Source organism: Apodemus sylvaticus, chromosome 9, assembly GCF_947179515.1.
Source record: "Apodemus sylvaticus chromosome 9, mApoSyl1.1, whole genome shotgun sequence".
Taxonomy (NCBI): Eukaryota; Metazoa; Chordata; class Mammalia; order Rodentia; family Muridae; genus Apodemus; species Apodemus sylvaticus.
In genome coordinates, this window is record NC_067480.1 from 110,110,960 (window position 1) to 110,126,247 (window position 15,288).

The 15,288-nt window shown below is 41.1% G+C and overlaps 1 protein-coding gene across 4 annotated transcripts in view; it reads left to right on the forward strand.

Moving 5' to 3' along the window:
* Nucleotides 1–3,211: 3,211 nt before the first annotated feature.
* Il1rl1 (interleukin 1 receptor like 1) overlaps nt 3,212–15,288 on the forward strand; it is a 32,232-nt gene continuing 20,155 nt past the window's right edge. For all 4 annotated transcript variants that reach the window (XM_052193159.1, XM_052193161.1, XM_052193163.1 and 1 more), the window contains exon 1: nt 3,212–3,279. The gene's annotated coding sequence lies outside the window, so the exon portion shown is untranslated. The remainder of the gene's footprint in view (nt 3,280–15,288) is intronic.

Sequence of the window (15,288 nt, forward strand, 5' to 3'; positions counted from 1 at the left end):
GACCCAGAGGCTATGCCCCTCCGAGTTGCATCCACCACAGCTGTGCAAAATGGTGGACCGTCTCCAGGGAACTCACTTGCCCCCTGCATGGCATCCGCCAGCAAAAGGTGTCATTAATTGGTGATTTGTTATACATATTATTCTGCCTCGCTTTCTTATTCAGGCATGCCTAACCACCACCCACTCATACACACACAGAATCCCTCAGCTTATCTTTGGCTTTAGGACATTTAGTCTTGAGACATTTTTTTATGTCTGTGCTGTTTTTGTGGGTTTGTTTCTGTGTTGTTGTTTTTTGTTTTTTGTTTTTGCTGTGATGGTGTGTGTGTGTGCGTGCACGCACACATGCATGCACATGCAGCAGAATACCTGTGAAGGTCAGAGGAGCTCCCTCTTTTCTTCTCTCATGTTGGTCCTGGGGATACAAGTCAGGCTGTCAGGCTTGGCGACAAATGCCTTTACCCATGAGCCATCTCACCATCCTCAGAAACGCCTTTGATTGAACCTGGTTTCTTTAGGGAGTCCTAGCTTTAAGACGTATAGTTCTTTTTACTGGGTGGAAAATGAGGGTATATTAAACTGAATGGGAGTCAAGACCTTCTGATGTGAGGAGACTTTCCAAGGTGGTTGGACTAGATTCTCCCTTTGAGGTAGATGTGATCTAGCAGTCTCCAAGATGCATACCTTTATAAATAGACACATACCAAACCCATACAGAACCACTTAGGCTTTTCATAATTTTTTCACTAAGACTTTTTTATTTCTAGCTCTGGAGGACCTCAACTTTTTGTCTCTCTAGGCTTTTTGATGGGAGTGATGAGGAAACCATTATTCATTTAGATAGTACTAACGACGTAAGTATGAAGGATTGATGAAGGCTGTTTTAAGATAAATAACCATGACAAGCATGGGCCACGTTCTTAAACACTGTTATTGTCATACTGATGACAGTAAATGATATCAAGAGATCTAGAGTTAGGGTAGAGTTAGGGTTGAACCATCGCCCCACCCCATCAGCAGATGGGGAAAAGATCTGCTCACGAGGAAAGACTATCACATTAGCTCACTCTGTGTTGGTGTGATAAACACGATAGTCAAAAGAAACTTGGGGAAGAAAGGTTTTATTTCATCTGATACTTCCCTGTCAACTCCATAACTGAAGGAAGCCAGGACAGGAAGTCAGTCTGAAACCTGGAGGCAGGAATTAAAGGAGAGGCTATGCAGAAACATGACTTACTCTCCATATTTCTTCAGACTGCTTCTTTATACAACCAAGGACTTTATACAACCTTGGTCTAGGGGTGGCACCACCCACAGTGACTGTTATTTCCACATTAATTATTAAATGAGAAGATTTCCCAATGGCTTGTCCACAGGCCAATATGATGGAGACATCTCTCCTTTGAGGTTTCCTCTTCCCAGATGATTCTAGACTGTATCAAATTGATAAAGCAAAGCAAAACAAACAAGCACACAAACATAATTTTGGAACAATCCACTCAAATTTTCAAAAAGATTTTGATTCTTGCAAATATCTTAGTTTGAACTCTAAATTTTCAGGCTTATGAAATGTTATGTCCCCTCCCCCAACTCTACAGCACTGTATCCCATAAATCTAAGAACGAGTCTCATGCTCTCAAATCTTTGAGTGTCTGGCTTAATGTTGGGCATGTCTGTCATCAGTGTGTGGTGTGTGACTGATTGCTTGTGTCTGGGATAATGCTGGGCAAGTCAGTCAGTAGATGGTGTGTGATTGACTGCTTGTGTGTCTTTTCTTCATTTTCCTGCAGTGTGGAGACTACACAGTAGGTATTCTGATGTCATTTGCCTGCTGGCCTTTCAGCTTTTATTCATGATGCCAGTAACTTACATTGGCTGAAATGTAAGTAACTGGTCTCTTGACACAAGGACAAAAAGGCAAGCAAACAACAACAACAAAAGCAAAGCAAAACAAAGTAGCAATGAAGAGTAAGAGTGAAACCTAGGCTTTCTCAAACTCATTACTCACTTGACCAGATGTGTCACCTGCTGAGTTTTCCTTTTTTTCTTTTTCTTTTTTTTTTTTTTTTTTGATTTTTGGATTTGGTTTTTTCAAGACAGGGTTTCTCTGTGTAGCCCGGACTGTCCTGGAACTCACTCTGTAGACCAGGCTGGCCTCAAACTCAGAAATCCACCTGCCTCTGCCTCTCAGAGTGCTGAGATTACAGGTGTGCGCCACCACCGCCTGGCTCATCTGCTGAGTTTTCAAGAGCTCTTCCTGGTCAAATAAATCCTAAAGGTGTTTGTTTGTTTGTTTGTTTCATTTTGTTTTTTTTTAATGTGGCTTTGCCAAAAAGGAATGTGCAGAAAACCTTTAATATAGGTTATCTTTACATAGGCTATTTATTTAATACCTTTTGCATAGGAGAGATTATTTTGAGAGATCAAAACAAAATTTTCCCCAAATTACACGACAAGTAAGAGACAAACCAGGTTGTACCTAAAGCGCCCATTCTTTCTCCACATGGAAGGCTTTGGTTAATTACACATCCCATTGATTCAAAAGCTACTAATGTGAAGAAAAATATTGTATAGATAACTAAAGTCTGTATTTAGTATTCTAGAACACTTAGTTTGAACTCAGAAAATCTTTCTTATGAGGACTTGAGAGACTGTTTGGAAACAGGTGGAGAGAGCCCAGTTATGGGAGCTTTGGATTTTGTCTTTCCTTGTACCAATCCTGTCAGTCAGTGGAGGCTACAGGGGACAGTGTGAGCCTAGTCAGTATGCAAAGAGCTGATTGCACACACTTAAGTACATGGTATGTGCCAGAGACTTCCAAACCTTGACACAGAAGTTTTGAGAGTAACACTGTCTGCAGAACTGTGCAGTCACCCTCAGAGCACAGTGGTATGGAATTCAGTCTATCTACCTGCTCTCTGAGGACAGCACTACTGAGGAGACCTACTGGTGAGCAGAAGTTCAGCTGGTTTTTGTTTTGATGATATTTGAAGGTCAGTGGAGATAAGGTTAAAACTGGAAGTACATTATGTCAAATCTCTAAGACAAACAGTAGAACCGGTGAAGATGGGTAACAGTTATAGCTGAGTTACCAGAGACAGTTTTTGTCTATCAGCAACTGGGTTCCTGTATTGTAACTGATAAGGAATCAGGGAGGTATTTAGAGATAGGTTGGCAACTGCATTTGCATAAAGCTATTAGAGAAGTCACCTTTTGCAGCTGACAAATTCTGGTGGTGGGAAGCTGAGGAAGAAGGATGGCCAGGACCTCTGGCTAATGGTGAGTACCTTTGAGGGTTTATTTATTCATTTATTATTATTATTATTATTCATTACTTATATCATATTATTATTCATTTATTCAAATATAACTTCATCTCAAAGGGAAAAGCCCTTTCCAATACAAACTTAGGTTAAAGATGATAATTACTACAACCTTTGCTTGTGAGAAAAATAGTATTATTAATGGTAATAAAAAACAATCACCAAGGCACAGAGTAATAAGGTTGAGCTCTTGAACTCTAGCATATGAGATGGGATTTTGGTCTACAGGGTTGTGAAGAACCAGGGTGAGGCTGTGGTAGGATATGAAACTTTGGAGCATGTGTCTAGAACGCTCATGGATTCCTGAATTCCGCCTGGGAACAAGATGATTCTGGAAATGATGTCGTGAAATGTTCCTGGGTAAAGTGTTGAGTCAGAGGCAGAGGGATAAAGGGGGGAGGGAAGTGAGGACAGTGAAGGCTGGTGAGGGGTGTGGGATAATCAGTCCATGAGGGAGTCAGGAATCCCTGAGCTCCCACCACCGTCCTTGTGCCTTCTTTGACACTCGGGTTGACAGTCCACATCTTTTTCTTCTGAAGGTGTCCAGAAGAGTGTGTACAGAAAATAATAGCAGATCTGGGCCTAAAACATCCCCACAGAACATCTGTTTTTCATTGTAGTTTCTTTTAGACGTTAAATGAAAAACAAATAGGAAGCGTGCTTCTGTATCTGCCAGACTTTGGGCACAGCACTGCCCCAGTCCCCTTATGAACATCGATGCTTCACCTTGATCATTCTCTACAGATAGTAACTGAGGCAGACAGTTCAGATGTATGCAATCCTGCATCCAGCCCATGCTCTTCTTGTCCACTGGGGCTTGGGGGCATTGAATCTAGGGCCTCATGCATGCTGGTCAAGTGCTTTATCCTGGAGCCACACCTCCAACCTGGTATTTAAGTCCTGATCTTGTATTCATTTCCTTGGACTTTAGGCAGCTTGGTTCTCTTTGTTAAGTCTTGGATTCCTTGTCTAGAATGCCAGCCAACATGTTGGCATGAACACCGAGCTCAGTGGGTGGTTTCCAAACATGAACTAGGTGTAGAATCCTTAGTGTTGTGATAAGAGAGAACAAGAAATGCTGTCCGAGTTCCTCACTGGTACATTTCCCTTTCCTGCTCTGAGCACATTCTTTTATTTGCCCAGCTATCTGGGTGCTAGAGCTTCTACTTTGAAAGGGACAGATCTTCCAGAGGGTCTTGGGATTCTCCCTATTTCTGATTAAGTTGTTGAGGGAAAGAGTTTGGTCCTAAGGCATTTTTCCTACCTGGTGCCTACATATTCAGTGCCCACAGAGCAACTGAATCTACAGGAAGAGTGATAGGCAGGAAGGGCATGTCCCTGGTTTTAAGAGCTCTAATGATTAAAAAAAATTATTAACCACACACTAGCACAAGTTAGTGCATGGATGGGTTCTGGTACTTGAAAACTTTTGCATGTTTACCTGCTATATTGTCATTTGTTCATTGTTGCTTGGTTGGTTCATTTGTTCATTCATTACTTCTTTCCCTCCTTCCTTCTCTCCTTCCATCCCTCCCTCCCTCCCTCCCTCCCTCTTTGTCTCCTTCTAGGCACATCTCTCTGTATCTGTACTTTTCCTTTTGAGACAGAGCCTTGCCGTGTAGCCCCAGCTGGCCTTAAACAGGTGAACCTCCTGCCTTAGCCTCTCAAGTGCGTACACTCTTCTCTTTCTGAATACATATTCTAGGCAGTGGGGAATGTAGTTCAGTGGTCAAGCCCATGCTTAGCACATCTAATGACCTGCTCAACTCCCAGCATCTCCAAATAAATCCAATCCAAATGAAAATGATAATCTTTTCTATTTCTGTTTATCTTGCTTTTTCTTCTAACTGTAAGGGGCAGGTTTTCAAAGCAAATGTGCTTTCCTAGATGCCGGGAGCCTCATGTTATCTTCTGTTTTTTTCCCTTGCTCTATGAAGCAAGCATATATCCTGCCTCCATACTTACTTCTATCCTTAATGTCAGTGTCATTAAAAATATTTTCATCATACAGAATATTCTAGAATCTACATCAAATTAGCTGTGTGCCTAAAATCTGCCTTCATTTCCATCCACTTCGTGTGAAAGTGCTCAGGACTCATGAGGCATGACCTCAGTGACTCTCTGACTTGCTCTTATGTCTTCACTTTTCCTTGCTTCACTTGGGCCACAGGACCTTTCTGACTCTCAGACCTAGGACATCCATCTTCAGCGGGGTTCCAGGCTGGCCTGGTCCTTCCGCCTGAGCTGTGTTTCTGTAGTTTTTCTGCACGCCACCTTCCTAGGTAGCCTTCTCAGATTATCTGTTGTAAGATTACCTTCCTATACCTGTCCACTTTGCCTTTCTCTTTAGATCATGAAACATGATCTTTTACTTTTATCCCTTTCTTCTGGAGTATAATGTTTATAACATAAGGTAGTTTCATATCCCTCTGTTCTATCTGGTACTTTCCTATAGCTCCAGTGTCTGAAGCAATGACCTGTGTCTAACTCCCTTATCAGTCTGAGGTTCAACATGTTGCAGTTGAAAGCCTGTTTGGTGCAGAATTGGTATGTTTCACTCTACAAAATGTTAAGGCCTGGAAATCCTTACCAATGACTCACTCGCCCAATTTAGTCCTCTGAATACTCCTCATGACTCTTTTTTGGGAATCCCTCAAAATGTATCTGCTTGACCTGGGTTGCTTTCAATGTCTGTTATCACTTCCTACCCCTTACTATCTTGTAAAGATTATTTCTACATATCTTACTTTAAATTTGTAGAGCATAAAAGTGAATGCTTAGAGTAGGTCTTCCCACCTCAGTCGACTCAATACGAACTGCCCGGATTGAAGGGCTGATCTCTTAGCTGATTTTAGCTCTTCTAAAGTTGGCAGTTAGTATGAGCCAACTTTAGAAGTGCTGAGGGTTATCAACATGACTTGAGAAGGTAGCATAGTGGTAGCAGATGACCTGCTCTCTGCTGTTAGTCATACACTCACAGATCTTGCAAGCATTGCATCTCCCCAAAAAAGTGACTTATAGAATTTAAAATGAACCTGGTTTGTAGAGACATCAGCATGTATAGAAAATAAGCATCTCTACCTTTCAATGGCATAGTGCAGAAATGAAGATTTGGAGAAACTCGTATTATTGTCAGGTGCTCAACGTAAAGAAGCTAGTCTATGATTGACCAGTTGTGCTAAAATTAATCTGAGATCAAACAAGTTCTGTTGGGTTGGTCTTGTATTGATATATGCTGTAGTAGTAGTCTCTGGAGCAGCAAAATCAATAGGAGCACATTTTCAACCTGGCATCTCTGACTCTGTGCTCTTTTTTTCTTTGACTAATACAAATATAGGATCTTGCAAGTCCAGAATCTGTAAGTCTGGCAGGCTTAAACATTTGGAGTTGATAGGGTCGTCTTGAATCTGATTCTAAAGAGCTGCAGGTGGGAAACTAAGGGTGGATTTCTATCACAATAAAGAAACAGTACACTCTTTGGAAGTTGCATCTTTGCCTTTCTGGTTGTCATGAGGCTGTTGCAGAATGAGACCTGACCCTCACTGTAGAAAGCTGACATTCTGGCTTGTCAGTGTGTGTGCTGTGGACCTGATAAATGTTTTTAAGGTCATCTATACTTTCTAAGAAACTGGAAATAAACCTGGCTGACTGCTTTTAAATTTAAGTAGAAAACTAAAAAAAAAAAAAAAAAAAAAAAAAAATGTAAGGGAAAACTTACCCAAAGGTTTGAAGAGGAAAATTCCAGGATAGAGGAGGATGGCTGGATGGCCCAGAATGTAAGGGCACTTGTACCAACCTAACAGTCTGAGTTCAATTCCCAGTCCCCACATACCCACATAAAGGGGGTACCTACAAGTTATCTCTTGATTACCTCACATGTGCTATCACATCACATACAACAATAATGATAATTGATTAAAAACAGGAATCAAGATAATTCTTCCTAGAACAACTTGTTCTTGGAATATTTATTTAGAGTCACCTTTTCTTCCAGGGATTGTAGCAAAGGCAATAAAACATGCCTACAACCATATGCAGAGCTTTCTCCTGCTGTGACAGATCCCAGAACTGACTTTAGTACTGTCATCTCCTGCCACATGTACAGAAAGAAGTCTCTAGTCGAGGGATGATTAAACACTCTGTTGAGTGAGAGTTGACCCTGTCTCTATCCACTAAGCCACATCCAGCACAGGCTACATCTCTTCTTCCCAGGAAACAGACTTTTGTCCCCTCCCTTTCCAGCGAACCATCCACACAGCTTCCAGTTTCCATCACCAGAATCTGTCATACCCATTGGTCAGCACTACACCAGGACAGTACAAACTGTTCTGTATATGCTGTCTTTTGCTTGGGATATTTTGGAGAAAAGCTTGCTTTTTAACTTTGAAATAATTCCATATTTTTACAGCATGCTGGTTTTGAGAGTCATCAAGTCATCATGTCCTTACACCAGCAATTCCTTCCTTTTATCACTGACGATTTATTCCTTTTCATTATCAGTTGTGTTGATAGACTTCTGAGGCATTTTCAGGTTTGGAATTATGGGTATGGCTTCTTTGTGGACATGTGATTTAATTCTCCAGGAGTTAAAGTACTGAGAAATATGGCAGATTTTATTTATTTTTAGGCATACAATCTTGTTTGTCTAATATGCACAAGATACACACCTTACACTTGAAGCCTGATAAATTTTCACTCCTGTAGATTGCGACCCTCATCTCAATTTCAGTGCCCCACCCCTGTGCTTTTCGCATCCACCTTTACAGATAATCACCCATCCTTGTCTTCCACACTGCCTAATCCCTTGTGATTTTGAAAGACAATATCCCTGGGTTGCACAATTTAAATTCTTTTAAGTGTAACTTCTTTCAGCTTAAAGTTTCTTGGATTAATTCTTTTTTTATCGAATATAATCTTCATTTACATTTCAAATGCTAAAACCTTTCCCAGTTTTCTCCCTCCCCGAAACCTCCAACCCCTCCTCCTACCCCCTGCTTCCAAGTATATGCCCCCACCCAACCCATTCCCACACCCCCCCCCCCATTTCCCTTTGTTAGGGCATCTATTGAGACTTCATAGAACCAAGGACCTCTTCTCCCACTGATGCCCAACAAGGCATTGTTCTGCCACATTTTTGGCTGGAACCATGTGTACCCCTTTGTTGATGGTTTAATCCCTGGGTGTCTTGGGGCGTCTGGGTGGCCAACATCATTGTTCTGCCCATGGGGCTGTAAACCCCTTCAGCTCCTCCAGACCACCTTCGAACTCCTCTATTGGGGACCCCACACCCAGTCCAATGGTTGGCTGCTAGCATCTGCCTCTGTATGTGTAAGGCTCTGGCAGGGCTCCTCCAGAGACAATCATAACAGGCTCCTTTTGGTATGAACTTCTTGTTGTCCATAGTAGTGTCGGGGTTTGGTGACTGTTTATAGGATGAATCCCCAGGTAGGGCAGTCTCTGGGTGGCCTTTCCTTCAGTTTCTGTTCCACACTTTGTCTCCATAATTGCTCCCGTGAGTATTTTGTTCCCTTTCTTAGAGGAACCAAAGCACCACCACTTCAGTCCTCCTTCTTTTTGAGCTTCCTGTGCTCTGTGAATTGTAACTTATTTATTTTGAGCTTCTGGGCTAATATCCACTTATAAGTGAGTGCATACCATGTGTGTTCTTTTGTGATTGGGTTACCTCACTCAGGATGAAACTCTCTAGTTCCATCAATTTGCCTAAGAATTTCATGAATTCATTGTTTTTAATAGCTGAATAGTACTCCATTGTGTATATATACCAAAATTTCTGTAGCCATTCCTCTGTTGAAGGACATCTGGGTTCTTTCCATCTTCTGGCTTTTATAAATAAGGCAGCTATGAACATAGTGGAGCATGTGTCCTTATTACCTGTTGGAGCATCTTCCGGGTATATGCCCAGGAGTGGTATAGCTGGGTCCTCAGGTAGTACTATGTCTAATTTTCTGAGGAACCGACAAACTGATTTCCAGAGTGGTTTTACCAGCTTAAAATCCCACCAACAATGGAGAGGTGTTCCTCTTTCCCTACATTCTCTCCAGCATCTTTTGCCCCTAAGTTTTTCATTTTAGCCATTCTGACCAGTGTGAGGTGGAATCTCAGTGTTGTTTTGATTTGCATTTCTGTCATAACTAAGAATGCTGAACATTTCTTTAGATGCTTCAGAGCCATTCAGAGCCATTCGAGTTTCCTCAGTTGAGAATTCCCTGTATATCTCTGTACTCCATTTTTTAAATAGGGTTATTGACTCTCTGGAGTCAAACTTCTTGAGTTCTTTGTATACATTGGATATTAGCCCTCTATCGGATGTAGGATTGGTAAAGATCTTTTCCCAATTTGTTGGTTGCTGTTTTGTCCTATTGACAGTATCCTTTACCTTACAGAAACTTTGCAGTTTTATGAGGTCCCATTTGTCGATTCTTGTTCTTAGAGCATAAGCCATTGGTGTTCTATTCAGGAAATATTCCCCTGTGCCCGTGTGTTCAAGGCTCTTCCCCAGTTTCTTTTCTATTAGTTTCTGTGTGTCTGGTTTTATGTGTAGGTCCTTGATCCACTTGGACTTGAACTTTGTACAAGGAGATAAGAGTGGCTCGATTTGCATTTTTCTGCTTGCTGGCCTCCAGTCGATCCAGCATCTTGGGTTAATTCTTGCCGCACACATTGATGCTTTATTCTCTCTGATTGCTGAGCAGTGTACCATGAGCTCATGTGGTTGTTCATGTACATCCTGGTGGATGTTGCTACATGTCCTGTGTTTTTTCATTCACAGGGCACTCTTTTTGTGTACATACATTATTATCTCTTTCAGGCCAACAAATATGGGAATTCCTGTCTCCTACAGCAAATGTTTAATCAGAAATGACTGTAGTGTGATGCAGTCATGGCGTCAGTTGAGGCTCTCATGGCAATATATGTGCAGTGTCTGAGAGCTGGGTCTGCACATGGCCTTCCAATACTTGGTATTGCCAGTATTTTTCAAAAATGAATGTGAAATCAAATTGTATAATAACTTAATTATATTAATGTGTAATGATTGATAATGCTGAATATTATGAGTTTACTGTTGAATGATGAATTTTTGTTTTGTTAAATTTCACTTTAGATCTTTTCCTCATTTTTGAATTGCCTGATTCATTTTCTTTATGTTGACGTAAAAGAGAATTTTGTGAATTACAGCTATCCAAGTCCTTCTTCAGGTGTGTGGATTTTATTTATCAGAAACTCTAGGTTAGCATATTTAAATTTCAGTATCGTTTGAAGAACAGACAATCTAACTTTGGTGAAGTCCAAGTTACTCATTCTTCTTTTAGGATCAGTGAAGTCATTTGTGTGTGTATGTTGTGGTAAATCTCCAAACCAAATATGCCTGGGCAAAGAAAACACAACTCAATTAATATGAATATATGCTGTGTGCCTAGATTGGGCAAATCTACCACTGTGCTCCCATCCTCCCCGTCTATGAGCCTCTTTAGAACTTCCAGTTTCTCCAGGCCAGGAGCTTCTGCTCCACTTTCCTTCCACCTCCTCCTCCTCCATCATCCCCTCTCTCTCCTTTTCTCCCCAAACTTTCAGCCCCACCTTCCCCTCTTTCTCAGCCCCTCTTTCTCTGCCTAATCACTGACTCTAGCCTTTATTTATAAATTAAGGTGGGAAGAAGGCTTACAAAAAATCACCTGAGTGCTGACTCCTTCCTTGTTCGAAGTCCCTCACAGGAAAAGGGAATTAACAACAAATACAATTAGCTCCAGGGCGATCCATAATAGTTCCCTCTTTATGTCCAATTAAAAGTCCATTTAATCTCAGATTTAAATGAACACAACTACTACTATTTTGTAATTTATAAAGTACAAGAGACCTAATATCCAGTCCATCCTCTTTGTTAATTAAATAGTACCTTTGTCAATCCTATCTTAAAAGACTTATAATTCTACACCTTACTCATGCCCTGGTTTTAGATTGTAAGCCATCTGAAAATCATCCTCTCGAATCTTTATTATCTTTCTCAATGCTAAACAGCTTGATTGGCTATGAGACTACCAGTCTTCAACCCCATCAGAAATTCAAGAATGACTAATATTACCTGAAAATATGAGAAGCACAAAATATAGCTTCCAAAACTTAGCCAACTTACAGAGACTACAGACCATCTAAACAATCCTTTATACTTAAAAATGTTGGCGCATCAGTCTTTAGCCTTCTGGCCCAGGGTCATCAGACAGACCTTTGTAATGCAGAATTTTGAAGGGCTGGGTACCCTGTATTGGCAGAGATTATCAGTCCTTTTTCTAGACAGTATTTTGTCTGCATATGAAATGAGGCAATTCTTGTCTAGTGGGTCTCTCTTCACAACTGGAGCAACTCCAATTGATGCTAAATTTCTTCTTTGAATTCAAGATAGGGAATGCCATCATAGCACACTTGTCTCAACAACAAGTGAATAAATAACATTAAATGTCACATTTTGCGGACTTCTGACGTTTTTGAAGACCAACTATCTATGTAATTTGGACTGTTCTCTATTAACTACTCTCAGCCATTTCTAATTAAAATAACTGAGAACATCCTAACAATAAACTCAGAGCCATGAATTTCCTATTTGGCCCTTAACTCACAGGCTTAAACATCTCAGATCTGTTTATAATAACAGCAACAGAAGGACTGGGGCTAAGCCCTGTACTTTTAAATTTTAATTATCAATAAAAGAATTTAATAACAATGAAACCCTTGATTTCGCATCAAATTATGAACATTTAAGAAATTATGACTTCAACTTAGTAACAAAGAGATTTCTACCAAATGAGATTATGGCTATATTATCAATTCTAGATATTCCTCCCTGTTCCAGTTATGACCATTTCTACATTCCCTAGAGAGACAATCTATAATATCCACCCCAAGCCCCAAAGCCTAGGGAACTGGGATGATGACTCTTTATAACTTTTTCAGACTGAATATAGGCGTTGAGATATTTTCGAAGGTGGGGGGAAGTGTAGGGAAAATGGGGGAGATGGTTGGTCTCTGATGTCAGTGTCTTGACTGGATCTGGATGAAAAAACAAGACATCAGGAGTTCCGGCGAGTCAGTTCAGCATGTCTGATGATGAAATTCAGCAGGCTGTATTCTGTAATATGTAAATCTCAAACAAAATTTTAGTATCATCAAGATAACCTTTTTGTTTGATTCTCTGGAATCTAGTTCTTCAAGGGGTCTCCCTCTATCAAATCTGATCCATATAACTCTGGAAGGTGTAAATACCTTAATCACCTTTTCCAAAAACACAGAGACAAAAACTTTCCATCAAATCAGCTGAAAGAATACTTCAGCTGGTAACCAGGAAAACCTGTAGCTTACCCTCTGTCCCAGAGGAACAATAAAACGACGGTACTCAAAATCACACACATTTTGATAATAAGAACAATTTAAAACAAATGAAGTAAACTAAAGAAATACCGTATGAGCCTATTTAGGCCTTTCTAATTTGTCATGTCAGGATATTAAGCCAGAATTCCCATGGAGCCCACTTAGAGAATATGAGTCTCCTGCAGACTTCATTGTGCTATCTTTAAAACAATTAATTCACACTTCTATCTATACCTGCTTATGAGAAGCAGCTTATCAAACCAGGATTTAAACCCAAAATTCCCATGGAGCCCATGTGAGAAAATATGAGTATCCTGTAAGACTTATTAGAGCCATACATCTTTTTTTTTCTCTGCCCATAGATTGGGGAGAGAAAGAGGGGCCAAGAAAGAGGGGAAGGTGGAGCTAAAGGTTTGGGGAAAGAAGGAAAGAGTTTTCTATCATCATGTGTTGGAAAATGATGTTTCCCCCATACACTTCTTTGTATACTTTCATGGAATGCCAAATCACTCCCCGAGTCTATTTCTAGGTGTTCATTTCCCGCCTTTGACTGCTACAGTTATATTAGTTATATATGAATTCTTAATGTCAGGTTGTTTCTGTCCTCTGACTGGCTCCCTTTTCTTTGAAACAGTGTTTTGGATATTTTAATATTTAGAGTTTTCATGAAAAATTTAGAATCCCCCTAAAATGTGTGTGTGTATAAATAAAAAATAGATAAAATCAGCTCTGGTGCTGGGAAAAATCACAACCTCAGTGACTGTTACACAAAGGAAGATACACCTGGACTCAATTAAGGTGTGACAAATTCACACTCTGTGACACATGGTCAGGGGCATGTGACACAGGAAGTGCTCCGAGGTCTGAATGACTTACTTATGTCTTAGTCACCACACACATGCAAACAATTAGGACTGCTGGGGGGTACTCACAACAGGGCCACCCCCCACAGAGTTCTTTCTCCATTTTTGCTGATGGCTGTTTTTATGGTCAAGGTTTCCCCATGGATCTTCCCAGAGTGACCTGGGCCTGGCGAAAGATGAGCGAGGGAAGTGAATGTTTCAGGAGAGCTGAGGTCTCTGAGTAGAGGTACATCACTCTCCCGTTGTCACCTACACTCTGAAGCTTGAGTGTCAGATTCCAAACTCTCTTCCTCTGTGGCTATTTTGGCTCATTCAACCAAGTGTGTGTGTGTGTGTGTGTGTGTGTGTGTGTGTGTGTGTGTGTTGTGAAGTTGTCCCTGTTTCACGCACAAATCACACAGTATATAAATGTCAGAGTTACTTTCCTTCCTGTTGTCTGCCAGTGGATCCTGTTCCCTAGCTGGGCTGCCTTGTCTGGCCTCTGGGAGAGGATGTGCCTAGTCCTACATGGACTTGACAAGCCGGGAAAGAAAGCCAGTAGGCAGCATTCTTCTTCAGTCTCTACTTCACCTCCTACTTCCAGGTTCTTGCCTTGAGCTCCTTCTGTGACTTCCTTCAGCAATGGATTGTAGCCTGGGAGCCAACCAAACCTTCTCCTCCCTGCTGTGTTGCTTTTGGTCAGAGTAGTTTCATCATGGCTTAGCATCCTGTCAATAAATCCACATGGACACTCTAGGATATTGGCTTTTCCTCTTGCTAAGGTAGAAGTAGAGATCTGTGCAAGTTGCTTAGATTCTTTTTTCTTTATTTTTTTTATTCGATATATTCTTTATTTACATTTCAAGTGATTTCCCCTTTCCTGGATCCCCCCTCCCCGAATGTCCCATAAGCCCATTTCCTTCCCCCTGTTCCCCAATCAACTCCTTCCCACTTCCCTGTCCTGGTATTCCCCTACACTGCTGCACTGAGCCTTTTCAGGACCAGGGGCCACTCCTTCCTTCTTCTTGGGCATCATTTGTTATGTGAATTGTGTCTTGGGTATTCTAAGCTTCTAGGCTGATATCTGTTTATCAGTGAGTGCATACCATGAGTGTTATTTTGAGATTGGGTTACCTCACTTAGGTTGATGTTCTCCAGTTCCATCCATTTGTCTAAGAATTTCTTGAATTCATTGTTTCTAATGGCTGAATAGTACTCCATTGTGTGTATATACCACATTTTCTGTATCCATTCCTCCGTTGAGGGACATCTGGGTTCTTTCGGAGTCAGTGTGTCCAGAAGAGACTGATAAGACACCAGAAAGCTGCTTACATAAGCAGTTCATAACTTTCAGAATATCTTACCAAAACAAGCAAAGAATGAATTACTTTGTCCTACTGAAATTAAAGAACATTTTTATTGGGTTTTCATATTTTTCTTTTTCCTAGTGAATGTGTGTGTGGAGCTGTCATCCATCAGTCACAGATCTCACGTAGCCTGACATCACTGGAAATGCTCCTTCTCTCCTGGATCCTTCAATTCACTTTCTCCAGGGCTACTCAGGCTCTCTTGCTTCCTGTTTGTCCTTCTGCTCTAGCTGCCGCTCTGCCCGAACAACAAGAAGCATGCGCATCAAGAGAAACATCTTCCTTCCTGCAGAACCTGATACTGCGTGTCCTCTAGCCTTGTCTCCTGACTGACACCCATGAAAGCTGGCTTCTCCACAGCTTTTCCTCTATCAG